This window comes from Littorina saxatilis, linkage group LG12 (genome assembly GCF_037325665.1).
Source record: "Littorina saxatilis isolate snail1 linkage group LG12, US_GU_Lsax_2.0, whole genome shotgun sequence".
NCBI lineage: Eukaryota > Metazoa > Mollusca > Gastropoda > Littorinimorpha > Littorinidae > Littorina > Littorina saxatilis.
The window spans coordinates 1280385-1296797 of record NC_090256.1 but is presented as its reverse complement, the minus strand read 5'-3'; the positions used below and the strand labels follow the sequence as shown (position 1 = coordinate 1296797).

Here is a 16413-nt window from a genome sequence, read left to right as displayed (position 1 = left end):
TCTATCTGTCTTTTCCTTCCTTCCGTCCATTTGTCTGTCTGTCTGTCTGTCTGTCTGTCTGTCTGTCTGTCTGTCTATGTCTCTCGCTTTCTCTCTCTCTCGCTCGCTCACCACACACACACACACACACACACACACACACATACACACACACACACACGAGGGGGGGGAGAGACTGAGACAGAGAGAGACAGACACGCACACACTGTTGCTTCTTCTCAGCTGCCGCACCACACCACTCTACACCACGCCACTCCGCACCACACCTTTCTTTCCCTCAGCCAAACGCAAGGAAGACAGAGACAGGGGAAGGACAATGGCAGTCTGTTTTGACTGTTGTCTGTGATGCTGTCCTCACACCCCCTCCCCGTTCCCCCCTCTTCCTCCTCCCTCCTTCCCATCACCTGTCGTTGTCCACTGCTCTTGTGGCTGTGCACCTGTTTTGTCTCCAGGTGACCCTCCCCTAACTCGCACGCGCTGTGCTTCTGTCCTTTTACATTCTGTTTCTGCAGCTCCTTGTCGTTTCAACTTCTGTCCTTTCAGCTTCTGTCCTTTCAGCATCTGTCCTTTCAGCTTCTGTGTCTGCAGCTTTCTGTCCTTTCAGCATCTGTGTCTGCAGCTTTCTGTCCTTTCAGCATCTGTGTCTGTAGCTTTCTGTCCTTTCAGCATCTGTGTCTGTAGCTTTCTGTCCTTTCAGCTTCTGTGTCTGCAGCTTTCTGTCCTTTCAGCATCTGTGTCTGTAGCTTTCTGTCCTTTCAGCATCTGTGTCTGCAGCTTTCTGTCCTTTCAGCTTCTGTGTCTGTAGCTTTCTGTCCTTTCAGCATCTGTATCTGCAGCTTTCTGTCCTTTCAGCTCCTGTGTCTGCAGCTTTCTGTCCTTTCAGCATCTGTCCTTTCAGCTCCTGTGTCTGCAGCTTTCTGTCCTTTCAGCTCCTGTGTCTGCAGCTTTCTGTCCTTTCAGCATCTGTCCTTTCAGCTTCTGTGTCTGCAGCTTTCTGTCCTTTCAGCATCTGTCCTTTCAGCTTCTGTGTCTGTAGCTTTCTGTCCTTTCAGCTTCTGTGTCTGCAGCTTTCTGTCCTTTCAGCATCTGTCCTTTCAGCTTCTGTGTCTGTAGCTTTCTGTCCTTTCAGCTTCTGTGTCTGTAGCTTTCTGTCCTTTCAGCTTCTGTCCTTTCAGCTTCTGTGTCTGCAGCTTTCTGTCCTTTCAGCTTCTGTGTCTGCAGCTTTCTGTCCTTTCAGCATCTGTCCTTTCAGCTTCTGTGTCTGCAGCTTTCTGTCCTTTCAGCATCTGTGTCTGTAGCTTTCTGTCCTTTCAGCATCTGTGTCTGCAGCTTTCTGTCCTTTCAGCATCTGTGTCTGCAGCTTTCTGTCCTTTCAGCTTCTGTGTCTGCAGCTTTCTGTCCTTTCAGGTTCTGTCTTTCAGCTTCTGTCCTTTCAGCTTCTGTGTCAGCAGCTTCCTGACCTTTCAGGTTCTGTCTTTCAGCTTCTGTGTCTGCAGCTTTCTGTCCTTTCAGCTTCTGTCCTTTCAGCTTCTGTTCTTTAAGCGTCGTTGTCTGCAACTTTCTGTCCAGTCAGGTTCTGTCTTTCAGCTTCTGTCCTTTCAGCTTCTGTGTCAGCAGCTTCCTGACCTTTCAGGTTCTGTCTTTCAGCTTCTGTCCTTTCCGCTTCTGTCCTTTCAGGTTCTGTCTTTCAGCTTCTGTGTCTGCAGCTTCTGTCCTTTCAGCTCCTGTGACTGCAGCTTCTGTCCTTTCAGCTTCTGTCCTTTCAGGTTCTGTCTTTCAGCTTCTGTCCTTTCAGCGTCTGTCCTTTCAGGTTCTGTCTTGCAGCTTCTGTCCTTTTAGGTTCTGTCTTTCAGCTTCTGCCCTTTCAGCTCCTGTGACTGCAGCTTCTTTCCTTTCAGCTTCTGTGTCTGCAGCTTTCTGTCCTTTCAGCTTCTGTCTTGCAGCTTCTGTCCTTTCAGCTTCTGTGTCTGCAGCTTTCTGTCCTTTCAGCTTCTGTCTTGCAGCTTCTTTCCTTTCAGCTTCTGTGTCTGCAGCTTTCTGTCCTTTCAGCTTCTGTCTTGCAGCTTCTGTCCTTTCAGGTTCTGTCTTGCAGCTTCTGTCCTTTTAGGTTCTGTCTTTCAGCTTCTGCCCTTTCAGCTCCTGTGACTGCAGCTTTCTGTCCTTTCAGCTTCTGTCTTGCTTTTGTGTTGCATCTCAAGACTCAAAATCTTCTGTCGACCGTTTGGGCTTTTGCATAAGTTGAATAAGTGTTGTATTTATCCATCCGCACTTGTGTGTGTCAAGACTCAATGTGAAGGTGTCTCATTCCCACTGCCAAAGCCATGATTTTGAGAGAGAGGAAGAGATTAAGGGGGGGGGGGGGCAGGAGAGTCTGTAGGTTTGCCTGTCATGAACACCTGTCAATGAACTCTGTCTCTTTCTGTCTGTCTGGCTCTCTCTCTCTCTCTCTCTCTCTCTCTCTCTCTCTCTCTCTCTCTCTCTCTCTCTCTCTCTCTCTCTTTTTCTTCTTGTTATTAATCGAGTTACCCTCAATGGGCGAGGGCCGGATGAAAAAAAGCATGTATACATTGCTTATTCTGTTACCCTCGATAAATAAATAAAGTTCAAAGTTCAAAGTTATCTCGTGTGTGTGTGTGTGTGTGTGTGTGTGTGTGTGTGTGTGTGTGTGTGTGTGTGTGTGTGTGTGTGTGTGTGTGTGTGTGTGTGTGTGTGTGTGTTCTTGTTCAGACCGGGGTTTATTCCATTTTCAGGTGCAATGTGTTGGAGTTTTTTGTCGATCGGTTAACAGGTTGACGCGAAGGTGTAGTTGTGAAAGGGACAGTTGACTTGTTTGACGTCATTTCAACGACAGACGGCGTTACTGTTTACCTAAGCGGAGCGCTGCCCCACCTCCATACTGACTTTTCTGTCGTTTGCTTTCTTGTAAGCCCCCCCCCCCCCCCCCCTTCCCACCTCCTCCTCTCCTTCACTTTTTGTGTGGTCCCAGTTTCAGTTGGTGGTGGTGTAGTTATCAAGTGTTCAATTTACTCTGAAGACGGCTAGACTACAATCTGAAACCTGTAGCCTGCAAAATAATGACACACTGTACGTTGCTTGTTAGAAGCAAACATCCACTGTGTATGTGTAGTTACGTTTTTTGACAATACAACCAGGATGGATGCCACTTGTTCGACCGAAGCAGGGTATCTCAGGAAGCAATAAATGAATGAATAAAAATTAAAATGGATTTCCCTGACTGTACAGCATGTTCACATAGATACTGAATACACTGCGATAAGTCACAATGTTATTGTTTTTGAGTCACTTGAGAAAATGTGACTCTATGTAATCGGTCAGTGTTAGTCTGTCCGGCCGGCCGTCCGGCCGGCCGTCCGTAGACACCACCTTAACGTTGGACTTTTCTCGGAAACTATCAAAGCGATCGGGCTCATATTTTGTTTAGTCGTGACCTCCAATGACCTCTACACTTTAACGATGGTTTCGTTGACCTTTGACCTTTTTCAAGGTCACAGGTCAGCGTCAAAGGAAAAATTAGACATTTTATATCTTTGACAAAGTTCATCGGATGTGATTGAAACTTTGTAGGATTATTCTTTACATCAAAGTATTTACATCTGTAGCCTTTTACGAACGTTATCAGAAAAACAAGGGAGATAACTAGCCTTTTCTGTTCGGCAACACACAACTTAACGTTGGGCTTTTCTCGGAAACTATAAAAGTGACCGGGCTCAAATTTTATGTGAACGTGACTCATTGTGTTGTGAATAGCAATTTCTTCCTGTCCATCTGATGCCTCATATAATATTCAGAACTGCGAAAGTGACTCGATCGAGCGTTTGCTCTTCTTGTTAAAAATAAAGATGACTGTCATTGTGATGACTGTGAATTAATAAAACACTGTTTGAATCGTATGTTCTTCCTGCACATGTGGTGAGCATAGTTACGCTTCCTGCACATGTGGTGAGCATAGTTACGCTTCCTGCACATGTGGTGAGCATAGTTACGCTTCCTGCACATGTGGTGAGCGTAGTTACGCTTCCTGCACATGTGGTGAGCATAGTTACGCTTCCTGCACATGTGGTGAGCATAGTTACGCTTCCTGCACATGTGGTGAGCATAGTTACGCTTCCTGCACACGTGGTGAGCATAGTTACGCTTCCTGCACACGTGGTGAGCATAGTTACGCTTCCTGCACATGTGGTGAGCATAGTTACGCTTCCTGCACATGTGGTGAGCATAGTTACGCTTCCTGCACATGTGGTGAGCATAGTTACGCTTCCTGCACATGTGGTGAGCATAGTTACGCTTCCTGCACATGTGGTGAGCATAGTTACGCTTCCTGCACATGTGGTGAGCATAGTTACGCTTCCTGCACATGTGGTGAGCATAGTTACGCTTCCTGCACATGTGGTGAGCATAGTTACGCTTCCTGCACATGTGGTGAGCATAGTTACGCTTCCTGCACATGTGGTGAGCATAGTTACGCTTCCTGCACATGTGGTGAGCATAGTTACGCTTCCTGCACATGTGGTGAGCATAGTTACGCTTCCTGCACATGTGGTGAGCATAGTTACGCTTCCTGCACATGTGGTGAGCATAGTTACGCTTCCTGCACATGTGGTGAGCATAGTTACGCTTCCTGCACATGTGGTGAGCATAGTTACGCTTCATGCACATGTGGTGAGCATAGTTACGCTTCCTGCACATGTGGTGAGCATAGTTACGCTTCCTGCACATGTGGTGAGCATAGTTACGCTTCCTGCACATGTGGTGAGCATAGTTACGCTTCCTGCACATGTGGTGAGCATAGTTACGCTTCCTGCACATGTGGTGAGCATAGTTACGCTTCCTGCACACGTGGTGAGCATAGTTACGCTTCCTGCACACGTGGTGAGCATAGTTACGCTTCCTGCACATGTGGTGAGCATAGTTACGCTTCCTGCACATGTGGTGAGCATAGTTACGCTTCCTGCACATGTGGTGAGCATAGTTACGCTTCCTGCACATGTGGTGAGCATAGTTACGCTTCCTGCACATGTGGTGAGCATAGTTACGCTTCCTGCACATGTGGTGAGCATAGTTACGCTTCCTGCACATGTGGTGAGCATAGTTACGCTTCCTGCACATGTGGTGAGCATAGTTACGCTTCCTGCACATGTGGTGAGCATAGTTACGCTTCCTGCACATGTGGTGAGCATAGTTACGCTTCCTGCACATGTGGTGAGCATAGTTACGCTTCCTGCACATGTGGTGAGCATAGTTACGCTTCCTGCACATGTGGTGAACATAGTTACGCTTCCTGTACATGTGGTGAGCATAGTTACGCTTCCTGTACATGTGGTGAGCATAGTTACGCTTCCTGCACATGTGGTGAGCATAGTTACGCTTCCTGCACATGTGGTGAGCATAGTTACGCTTCCTGCACATGTGGTGAGCATAGTTACGCTTCCTGCACATGTGGTGAGCATAGTTACGCTTCCTGCACATGTGGTGAGCATAGTTACGCTTCCTGTACATGTGGTGAGCATAGTTACGCTTCCTGCACATGTGGTGAGCATAGTTACGCTTCCTGCACATGTGGTGAGCATAGTTACGCTTCCTGCACATGTGGTGAGCATAGTTACGCTTCCTGCACATGTGGTGAGCATAGTTACGCTTCCTGCACATGTGGTGAGCATAGTTACGCTTCCTGCACATGTGGTGAGCATAGTTACGCTGCAAACACACAGGAAGCAAACAGGGAGGAGCTTGAACTGAGAAGACAAAAAATTGTACAAGTCACGAAGCTTGTATTGTTAAATGATTACTTACATTTTGAATTCTGCAGAGTAATTCAGATATTATTTATACTGACCGATTTCCTATTATCTTTAGAATTCTGCAGCTGTTTGGTTGAATATTTTTCAAGGTGTCAACTGCATACAATCTCGATTATTTTCAGAGGGTTTTGCTCACGTTCTTGTGGCAAAAATGCCAACCAACTTGTAGGATTTCCCTTTCATTGAGCTCCGCAAGGAGGAAGCCCATGAAAAGTTCTGTGTTCTGGCAACAAGGGAAGTTATTCAGAGTTCAGTGCTCCAAACCACAGGCTGTGGAACTTCAAACCCAAACAGAATGCCAGACCGCATCGAATATATAATATTATATATAACAAAATCAAGGAAAAGAAAAGCCAAACAAAGAATGTCAAGTGGCAGCCCAAATTTTCGACCTGTTGCCAGGCCTTAATATATAATATATAATATTATATATATATATATGTATAGGTTACAACACGAGTGGTTTTTTATACATATATAATATATCCCATGACCTCCCTTCTTTGTCTCTGTAAATGTACTAGGTATATTTCTTGTATTTCCATTGTACTTTGTCAAATCCATGATGTAACTATTGCACTCTTCTAACACATAAAATAGTGGATAAATAAGGGTGCACGAAATACATCATAGCTGGCTCTACTTTTTGTAAGACAGGATGTGCAAGGGGTCACCACGCTTTTGAGAACATGCGCAAGAGTCGTTCAGTGCTATAGCTTAGTTTTGGTCTCGTCTTGCCGAGACTATCATCACAGCGTCATAGATTTCATGAAGTCTGTCATCCATCGCGTCATATTATGGTGACGTAATCTGTTAGTTTCCTTCTATTCGCAGTTCTGTTTCTCTCTTGTGATCAACATGACAAGCCGTATGTGTTTGAGTGTGTGTGCTCGTGCTCTCAACTAAAACAGAAGTCAAACTAGCAATCGTTAAAAACCCAGTCCGTTCGAGAAGCAATGTTATGCTCATGTGAAGTTACAGTGCACCTGGTACTATATAGTGGTACACACGTTCTTATCGGTACATCATCGACTACGACTGTTCTCTGGACAAGCTGTTCGATGCAATAGACCTTTTTCGTATAACCTTTGCCCCCACCGTTTCGACCAATCAGATTTTAGGGCACGGCAGCCTCTCTCTGATAACCGGAAATAAGGGGCAGCCTGAAATACCTCTTTCACTGTCGGTGCTCGAAGTACTATTGCCAGAGGATTACTTTGAGAAATTCTGCAAGAAAACGGATTATCTTGTTCAAAATCATGAACTAAAAGTCAAGGACATGCACGAAGGTATGGTTTGAAACGGCTATTCGTGGTATATGGACGAAAGACTTGGCGAACTTCCCCTGCATAAGCGAAGCAGAGGTGATCGACCACAGATCTACAGATCTCTGGATCAACTTTCTTACTGATACTACTGCGTCGACGTTCGACAAGTTATACGACGCATCCAGCGCAAAGAATGCAAAACCTTGGTGTAAACGATAGACATACTGTGTGCATAAAATGTCTTTCTGCATGGCACAACAGCTAGTAAGCAACTGTGGTGATCAGACTCAGAGCGAGTGTGCTGACGTCAATGAAGCAGACTCGCAACGAAGTGTATGCTGTTGTGGGGGGACGCTGACCGGACAGGCACTTGGAGCCTACTGCGAGTGTATTGCTGGGTAAGTGTTGTTGGCCTTGTATGTTTTGTGGGATTAACTTGATGGCTGCGTTACTTGGTATCTTACACAATCAGTTTTCATACTCAGTCATATAATGCATGGCACACAAAGTGACAAACACACACAGAGATTCATAATTCTCTACTGAAAATGTCTGCATGCAAAAGCTGTCTTTTTTGACAAAGTTATGAGCAGCATGTTAATGTAATTTCAATCAGTATCTCCAGGAGACCATGCCATGTTGGCTAGGCATGTTCAATAGAATACCAGGTACCTGAGTGCGGAGTTTTATTTAAATGTGTACGTACACATGTGTTTGTGAATCCTCTTGTCAATGAAGGTTATCACTGCAGTAAGATCAAATTCCATTCTGAGCCGGTATATATTTTATATAGATATCAACAGCATGCGCTTACAAGCTCTCTGTAGGAATTCCTAGGAAAGATAAAGTTAATTGTTATTAGCAGGCTAAGGAAAATCAAGATGACACAAACGGAATTTGATTGTGTGTTGTTGTTTTTACCCAGAAAGGACAGTCTTGCAACCATGTGGCTGCCACACTTTTTGCTGCTTCACACTACATGGCTGAAGGAATCGACACTGTGCCAGCAGACAAAACTTGTACACACTACAAATGTATGTGGAAGGGGCATGCTGCCAAGAAAACTGCACCAGCTGCTCTCGATGACATACAAATTGTTAAGTAAGTGTGTATAATAATTAATATTAAGGAAATTAGGGTTGCGTTACCTAGAGGTTTACATCAGAGTGTGATCTATTTTTTTCAGAACATAAGTCTCAAAGTTAAAATATAGAGCTTGTTAACTACAACAGCTACAAGACTGGGGAAAGAGAAACAGTGATATTATAATTTATAAAGAGCATCATCAAAAAACTATGCATTTTACATTTAGTCAAGAGACCAGGGCGGTGGTGTATGTTTGTGTGTAGAGCAATTTCTGGAAAACTACAACATTATGTTTAGGTTAAAAACAAACCAGCCCTGAAAGTGGCAAGTATTTTACTCGCCATAGTGAGTAGAAGCATGCAACTGGTGAGTAGAAGTGTTCATCTACTCGCCAAATGCGAGTGAAGATGCTGAATCAAATTGTTGGTTTGGTTCGTAAAATTTGCTCTCTGGCTGGTACGTTTTCAGAATCACTAGCCAGAGGCTAGTGCAAATTTTTTTTACTTTCAGGGCTACAAGCTTAGAAAGTTAAACAGATTTTTTTTAAACACAGGGAAGCGTGATTTCCTGTGGGACAGTTTTGCTACTGCGCTATGCTGGGTTGCCATTTACCTTATTCGACGTGGATGCTGGTTTTCAGCTAAGCATTGTCCTTGTGAAATGTACTGCGTTCAGTATCGTTAATACATGTTTGACAGACTGGCGCAACTTGTTTTAGCATTTGTACCCAGCATAAGATTTGCTTTAGTGTCAAGTAAAAAAAATAATTTCATTTTCAGGTATGCTTCAAGACAAGACAAGTTTCCCCGGACGACTCTTCAAGGCCTCAATTTTGACCCAAGAAGTCCGGATGCCAGGAAGCGCGACTAAGAGATCTTCAACAACCGGTACCAACCGTTTGAAGGCTGCATATAGTTATGATATACTGAACTAGGGTTTTCAAGGTGTGATATTTTTTTCCAATACCAGTTAATTAAGTTGGTAGCAACAGTTAACTGTTCTGTCAAGTGAAAAATGTATGTAGTTTCAATATGGACAGGTAAAATCAGTACTTTGTTTACAGCGAGGGAGGGTACGTAGTGCTGTCACCTCTGTGTGTGAGTTCAGGTTTAATTTTTTAAATGCCTGCAGTTAAGACAGAAGATTGTGGAAGCTGATAAGAACTTGTGTCAGAGGATAGTAAGAAGTGTTTTGGCTTCGTACGGACTATACCATCATCCAGGACTTGTGTGTATTATTCGGAGAACGTATCAGAGCCGAGGACATGTGTTGTGAACAGCGATTCTCAGTGATGAAAGTGTAGTGTGTGTAATGCCGGACTGTGTTCTTCTTCAACTTCGGAATGGCAAGGAGGTATACGTGAGATGTTTTATGATTTGATATCCATGTACTGATGATTTCATTCAATAGCGAAATGTTTGAAATGTTCATTCGTTTTGTGCCATGTTTGTTGTTCAAGAGCGTGTTGTCACCATCCCTTATGAATATGGACGTGTGTGAATGTTGGTGCAGACATGAGCGTTTGAGCGAGTGAATTTAGAAGCCCTGTGCATGAAAGTCATTACCGGACAACCAAATCAGCAAACATAGAAATTCCTTGTCATACACATCGATCTGATCAAGGTAATAATGTTAGCACTTTTTTTTCAATTTATTTCACAGTTATTTGGTGTGTTTTTTTGAGGAAATTATAATGCAATTCACCGATTTTAATAAACATGATTCCAATTGTCTCCCTTGAACAAATTTGTTTGTACAGAATTTGTTACTTACTTTTTTTTTCAAGGCTATATCAAGGAAAATTCTTTTTGAACTGATTGTGGGACCGTGCACAAGCTGACAGACTTGAACTCAAAAGTTGCAGAAGATTCTTGGCTGCGACTTTTGAGTTCAAGCCGATCAGTTTGTGCACAGTCCCAAGATTTGTCTATATTTATTTATCACTTAAAATAAAATACAGTTTTTCTTTTAATTAAACTGTAGATATGTCAAAGACTGTTTTGAATAATTTTGGGGGGTAATTTTCTTTAAGAAATAACTCAAGTGAATGCACAAATTGTGTACTAAAGTGTCGGTACAAGGGAGACAATTTGAAGCCATTTTAAAAAACAAAGCAGTATATTGCATAATAATATCCTTCAATTATAACAAGAAATAAGGAATAAACGTCTCTTGACATGTTGTCTACCTAATTATCTTGATCGCATTTATTTAAAGTGGGAATCGTTATGTTCGGAAGCTCACATACAATCATTTATGAAACAAATTCAGACCAGACCAGAGATTTGATTGATAATGGGCCCTTTATTCTATACAGTACCAGAGTCAATTATATAAACCATTACATGACAAAATAAGCTTCTTGCTCTTTGGAGTGATGTGGCCTTTGGCAGCTCATCAACCCAGTAATGTAGACCTGCCTTTTTTACGAAGTAGGTACATGCATACAGAAAGATCACCATATCATCATATGTGTAAAACCATACTGCAGTGTCATTTTTCAGTAGAGAATCAACAGAAAAAGAGCGTATGTTCTCCTTCACCTTCATGTTGTCTTTCTTCAAGCCAGAAACATCTTCAGTCAGACGATTAATCACAGAGGCCTGTTATGTAATTGTCATCTGCAGCTCTGCCAACTTGAGGTAGTCTGTGTTCCAATAACAATACCCTCACATGTAGTCGTGTCCCTCTTTGCAAAGGCATGATCTGGCCCTGGTCCTAAGCTCTCACTAGATGCGGAGGGCAAAGGAATGGCTGCTTCTGTAAATACAAAATCAAATGTATACATTAGCAATAGAATTAGCATCAATGATCTTGTTATCAGATTACACATGCATCACACTCACAGCATTCAAGCATGAAAATATATGAGGGAAATAACTCCTGAAATTGAAAAAAAAATTAGGGGTGCAGGAGATGCTCCCCGGAAATTATTTCGGAGTGTTCTATGCAAAATCAAAATTGTAGAAATCTAGTGCTATTTTTGTTGTTGCATCAATTCAATGGTACATTTCTGGGAATAAAAAAAATGATTCAGCATGAGCTTTATCGATGTCTTGAAAACTGCATCACTATCTGTATCAAGTAACCTCCTTAATCTTCTCGATTCAAGAGTCGGTTGATTCAGAGATACTGTAGCAACAGATCTCTGGTTGATTGCATGCACGCGGCTTGTCGACATATGTCTAGATCTTGTTTGTTTGTTTTCTAAAATCTTGCATTTGTTTCGTGACCCTTCCTATGCATCCATTTTGGGCTGCCGATTCATTTTAAATGTCTTATACACTGATGTAGGAAGACAATTTGAAGTCAGCAGATCATAAATTAATAAAAAAAAAAGAAAAAAAAAAGCTTACTTGGCTCTGAGTCTCTTCCAGATCCGATGATATTTTCAGCGTTGACACTGGGGGTGGAAGCAAAACCGCTTGCTTGTCGTCGGTCTTCAGCGGACAAAGTCACGTCTCCGACCAGTACCTTGTCCTTCTGCTAGAGTCACTTGTTCTTGATGTTCTCTCAAATCCAAGATTAAGGGTGGGTACGAAGTCAAAGGAGTTGGCATCGTTGAAAGCCGTGCCATTGCCAGACACGAAGTGACGCGAGCAGACTTTTCAATGGTACGACAAACCCCTGTCGTCGGATTGCTTGCACCCATCGCGTCCTTCGCTGTTGCGCCTTCGCACTCAGCTTGCACCCATCGGAAAGCCATACAATGACAAATTCTGTCCACCGTATTTCTCTTTCTTCATTCCACTGTTGCACTTGCAGTTGTAAACACAACAGTTTGTCTCGTCGTCTCCGCACTTTACTTTGCACCAAGCCTCGTAGTTGATTTTTCCTTTTGCCCCCTAGTTCCGGTAGATCTGACAATAAACTTCACAGCGCATGCGCCAAAATTTAAGTGAAAAAGGTCTATTTGCGAGTTTTTCTAGCTCTTCTGTGGTGCAGTAGGCCCTTATAGACGATGAAGGTGTCCAAGATCTCAGGAGATGCGTGTGTAACCACTAGGTATTCAGTCAAATCCGTGTAAGAGGCTTTCAGCTGACGGGGACAACCAAGCCACCATTATGCACCGACTTGACATAGATCAACAGACGTGCCTTTAGAATAATGTATGCAGAGGTGCCTCATCTGAACAGACTACTAAAGCTTGATGTTTCCGTCACACGTTGTCTTTTGGATCTTCATGGGATATACAGTTTACAACACTCGTGATTTTGTATATATGGCTTGTCAGTATTTCAGTCAGGACCCAGCGGATGAATATCAAGGGACTCACGAGCCTCTGGCGATATTCATCCGCTGGGTCTTGACTGAAATACAAGCCATATAAAAAAAACACTCGTGTTGTAACCTCTATATATGTAGAGGTTACATGCCGAGTCTCAGTGATTATTAAAAATAATGGTCGAAGTTAGCGGATCATGAAAAATGCGAGCTTCAGCGAGCTTTTTCATGACCGCGAACTGAGACCATTATTTTTAATAATCACTGAGACGAGGTGTGTAACCTCTTTATTCCCCCTTTCTTCAGTTATTCAAAGAAAACAGGAGTTTTTGTGCGAAAGTTTGATCGAATCCGAATCACTCAACCAGTCAACCTGCGCAGGCGATCGATTAATGCGCGGTTGTATAGTTCCGTGCAAATCATTCCATTCTGTTAACACTTCTTGTCAGTTTCCCTGTTTTAGACTAAAATCAAGTACACAGATAAGCTGTTATTCTGCTGTGGCGGTAAAGGCAGATATTGTGTGTTCTGTTTATGTTTTAGTATCGCTAAAGATAATGTTCTTTCGTCAAATGGGACTAGCAGACGAACTTTTGCACCCGTGTTCCAACGTTAATTACTGTATGAAGTTCAGTTTTTTGGGGAAAATAGTGTATGAAACCGCTTTATGTTGTTTAAATTGATGAGATGTGTGCATTTGGTTGCGTGTGATCTGTTTATAAAATGAAATATTGTTGAAAACTGACCGTCGGATTGCAGTCAGTGTTGTCGAAGAAACTGCGTTAAAAGAAGGGGAACTACTCTTGTCGGCAAGAGTATGAGTTACTTGCCTTGGGAATTTGCTTGTGATGAACGGTGTGTGCACAGCAGATCTATATTCAGAAAACAACCGAACTCATGGATTTTATATGGAGATTCATGTGTTCAGGCCTGTAGTTGTTAATTTAAATGCGGTATGTTTGTATTGCTTGCTCCAGAGATGTATATTTCGTACGTATAGAGCGTTTTGAACTTTTCAGTCGCAAAAGTAGTACCAAAACAGAACAGCTTCTCAACCCATTGCACTATCGAGGATTCAGGCTGTTGCTGGCTCGTTATTTGTTTGGTTGCTGGGTCATTATCGAAAAATAACTAGCTCTACAAGTTTACAGAGGTAAAGAAGCAGAGGGGGGAATAAATGTCATTACCTGCTATTCAGACTTGGTCGTGTGACAGACGTTTTCTTCCACACGAGATTACGTTGATTGTCTAACGAAGCCGTCAGGCTGAGTTAGACATCAGCTAATCGAGTGTGGAAGAAAACTCTGTCACACGACCAAGTCGGAATAGCATTTATGTCTCACAGCTTCAACAGAGGAGAGAACAAACACGTTTTGTGTACTCAAGTTTGACAAACCTAAACACAGGAGCAGCCATTGTGGAGAGATCTACTTTTTGACGGAAGTGAACGAACAACTATGAATGACGTCTCGGTATATGTGAATGACGTCACAGTCATCGTCACAGTCTGTATCTTTTGAAGCATCGCATTCTTCATGACGTCTTTCTGTGTCTGCATCCGCGAAATGTTTGTTCATTCCGGGATCTTTGTCATCTATGTCTGAACTCTGTCCTTCTAGTTTCAGACTAACAGGCCTCCTGAGCGAGCCACTTTCCAAGGGCAGCTAAACTCGCGTATGGAAACAGTACTGTCGTCTGGGATGCCGTTCTCAGTATTCTCAGCGTTGAAGAATTTGTAAAGAGAAGAAATGACAACAGCAGGAGAAATAAAAAGTCGTGTGTGCATTTTGGGGCTTTTGGAGGAACGATTTCGAGTTTGAATCCGTTCTTGCACATGCTCCAAAGCGTGTAACATACAATCTTGCACACGTTTGCTTTAGTAGTGTCAAAGAAGGAAAGCGTGTGACATATATATATATATCGGCCCGCTCCAATCACAAATTGGGAACTACTTTGCAAGGCTCAGACAACCTGCTCCCTAGACCTTTTCCCGTCTTGCAGGATCGTCTGTGGCTGTCTTGACGTCACTGGCCAGGTGTCCATCTGGTCGGGTTTATTACCTGGGCAGGTACTGAAGGTCAGCAACAAAGGCATGATGATTACCTTGTCAGTCTCGTCCAGTCAGCGAATGTAGGCGGTTCGTGGGTCTGCAGCACTCTGTCCTTTTAGCTTCTGTCTAGTGGAGGAAGAATTGAGAACTTTCAAAGAAGATGGATCTTCGTTGTATTTATTGATTTTTCTAGTAGAAGAAGAATGTTAGATTTTTCAAAAAAGATGGCTCCTCGTCCTATTTATTGATTTTTCTAGTAGAAGAAGAATGTTAGATTTTTCAAAAAAGATGGCTCCTCGTCCTGTTTATTGATTTTTCTAGTAAAAGAAGAATGTTAGATTTTTCAAAAAAGATGGCTCCTCGTCCTGTTTATTGATTTGTCTAGTGGGGGAAAAAGTGAGAACTTTCAAAGAAGATGGATCCTCGTCGTACTTATTGATTTTTCTAGTGGGGGAAGAATTTTAGATTTTTCAAAGAAGATGGATCCTCGTTGTTTGTTATGTACAGGTGTCTAGTGGAGGAAGAATTCAGAATGTTCAAAGAAGATGGATCCTCGTCGTTTTTATTGATTTTTTCTAGTGGAGTAAGAATTTAGAATTTTCAAAGATCTGATGGATCCTGGTTGTTTGTTATGTATGTGTCTACTGGAGGAAGAATTCAGAATGTTCAAAGAAGATGGATCCTCGTCGTATTTATTTATTTTTCTAGTGGAGTAAGAATTCAGAATTTTCAAAGGTCTGATAGATCTTGGTCTTATTTATTTCTGTTTTCCCCAGACCCAAGGATGGACTGAGAGTCGAACTCAGATAGGGATTATTTAATGATCCAACCAAACAACGAATAACTGACCGGTGGATTCTCCTAGTCATATTTTGGTTTAATTATGAATCGTGTTCGGGGCTTTACAGAAAACAAAGATCTTGTAGTTATGTCAGTGGGAACAAATCTCTTGTTGCATTGTGTTAGGTCAACTTCACCTAGCTTTCTCCTTATTTATTTATTTGTTTGTTTATTTAGTTAGTTAGTTAGTTAGTTAGTTAGTTTATTAGTTATTTATTTATTTATTTATTTGAATAATTAATTAATTTATGCATTTATTTATTTGTTTATGCATTTATTTATTACGTTCAATTAATTTAAATAATGTATGCATCGCTGATTGTAAACACGGCGTATAATCTATTAACGAAAACCAGTGTCATAGGTCATCGATTGCGTTCCTGACTTGAGTGAATATTCTCTGTGGGAGCACACACATGTGTACTAAACGTTGGTGTAGAGAATGAATAAAGTCAAGGCAGATAGATCCCACTGACCCACTGACCCACTGACCAGGGGCTAAGACTTCGCTTTCTACACCTCTTGTTGGAAGCCAGAACCCTGCTTTCGCACAGCTTAGCTCGGCTTACGGAAATCCGGACCCGTTGACCAGTCCGTGAATCTAGTCACCAAAAGTATGAAAGGGTTGGCGCTGGTAATGAGCGAGTATGCAGGAATGGGGGTATGGAGAGGAGTGGAAGATATTAACCAAAACCCGCTGACAGACCAGTCCGTGAATCTCGTCACCAAGAGGAAGAAATGGTTGGGACTGGTAATGAGCGGGTAGGGGTTATGGAGAGGGATGGGAAAGATTGACCAAGACCCGCTGACCGGTCAGTGAATCAAGTGACCAAAAGCGTGACGCCTTCACATGCGCCAGTTGCTCGCGGCTGGACCTCTTCAGTCCCGGTGAGTGGTCAAGTCTGTTGTGGTCCATTGTTTGGTAGCTCAATGGACAGTCAAGCCTTAGTCCACTATTGTCACAGCCCGGTGGTCAGTCGTGTTACCTGACCGTAGCGGGACGTAGCGGGAGGGCCTATTGTGAAACCTCACTGGACCGTTCTGTCCCTGGCCCGGTCACTACTTGAAAGCGGCGGTTACAACATCGCTTCTCAAGGCTGGGCAGAGGACTCAAAAGTTGTAGCTC

General features: G+C 42.9%; 1 protein-coding gene and 1 long non-coding RNA gene across 3 annotated transcripts in view; both read left to right on the top strand.

Moving 5' to 3' along the window:
- The window catches only part of LOC138981023 (reversion-inducing cysteine-rich protein with Kazal motifs-like), a 138853-nt gene that overhangs the window by 30359 nt on the left and 92081 nt on the right, over nucleotides 1–16413 (top strand). The window lies entirely within an intron of this gene.
- Nucleotides 6912–9601, top strand: LOC138981022 (uncharacterized). 2 transcript variants are annotated; one of them, XR_011460537.1, is made up of 3 exons: nucleotides 6912–7485; nucleotides 8013–8188; nucleotides 8953–9601. It is a non-coding gene; the product is annotated as an uncharacterized lncRNA (long non-coding RNA). The 2 variants fall into 2 exon arrangements; XR_011460536.1 differs by lacking the exon at nucleotides 6912–7485 and having other exon boundaries at nucleotides 7500–8188.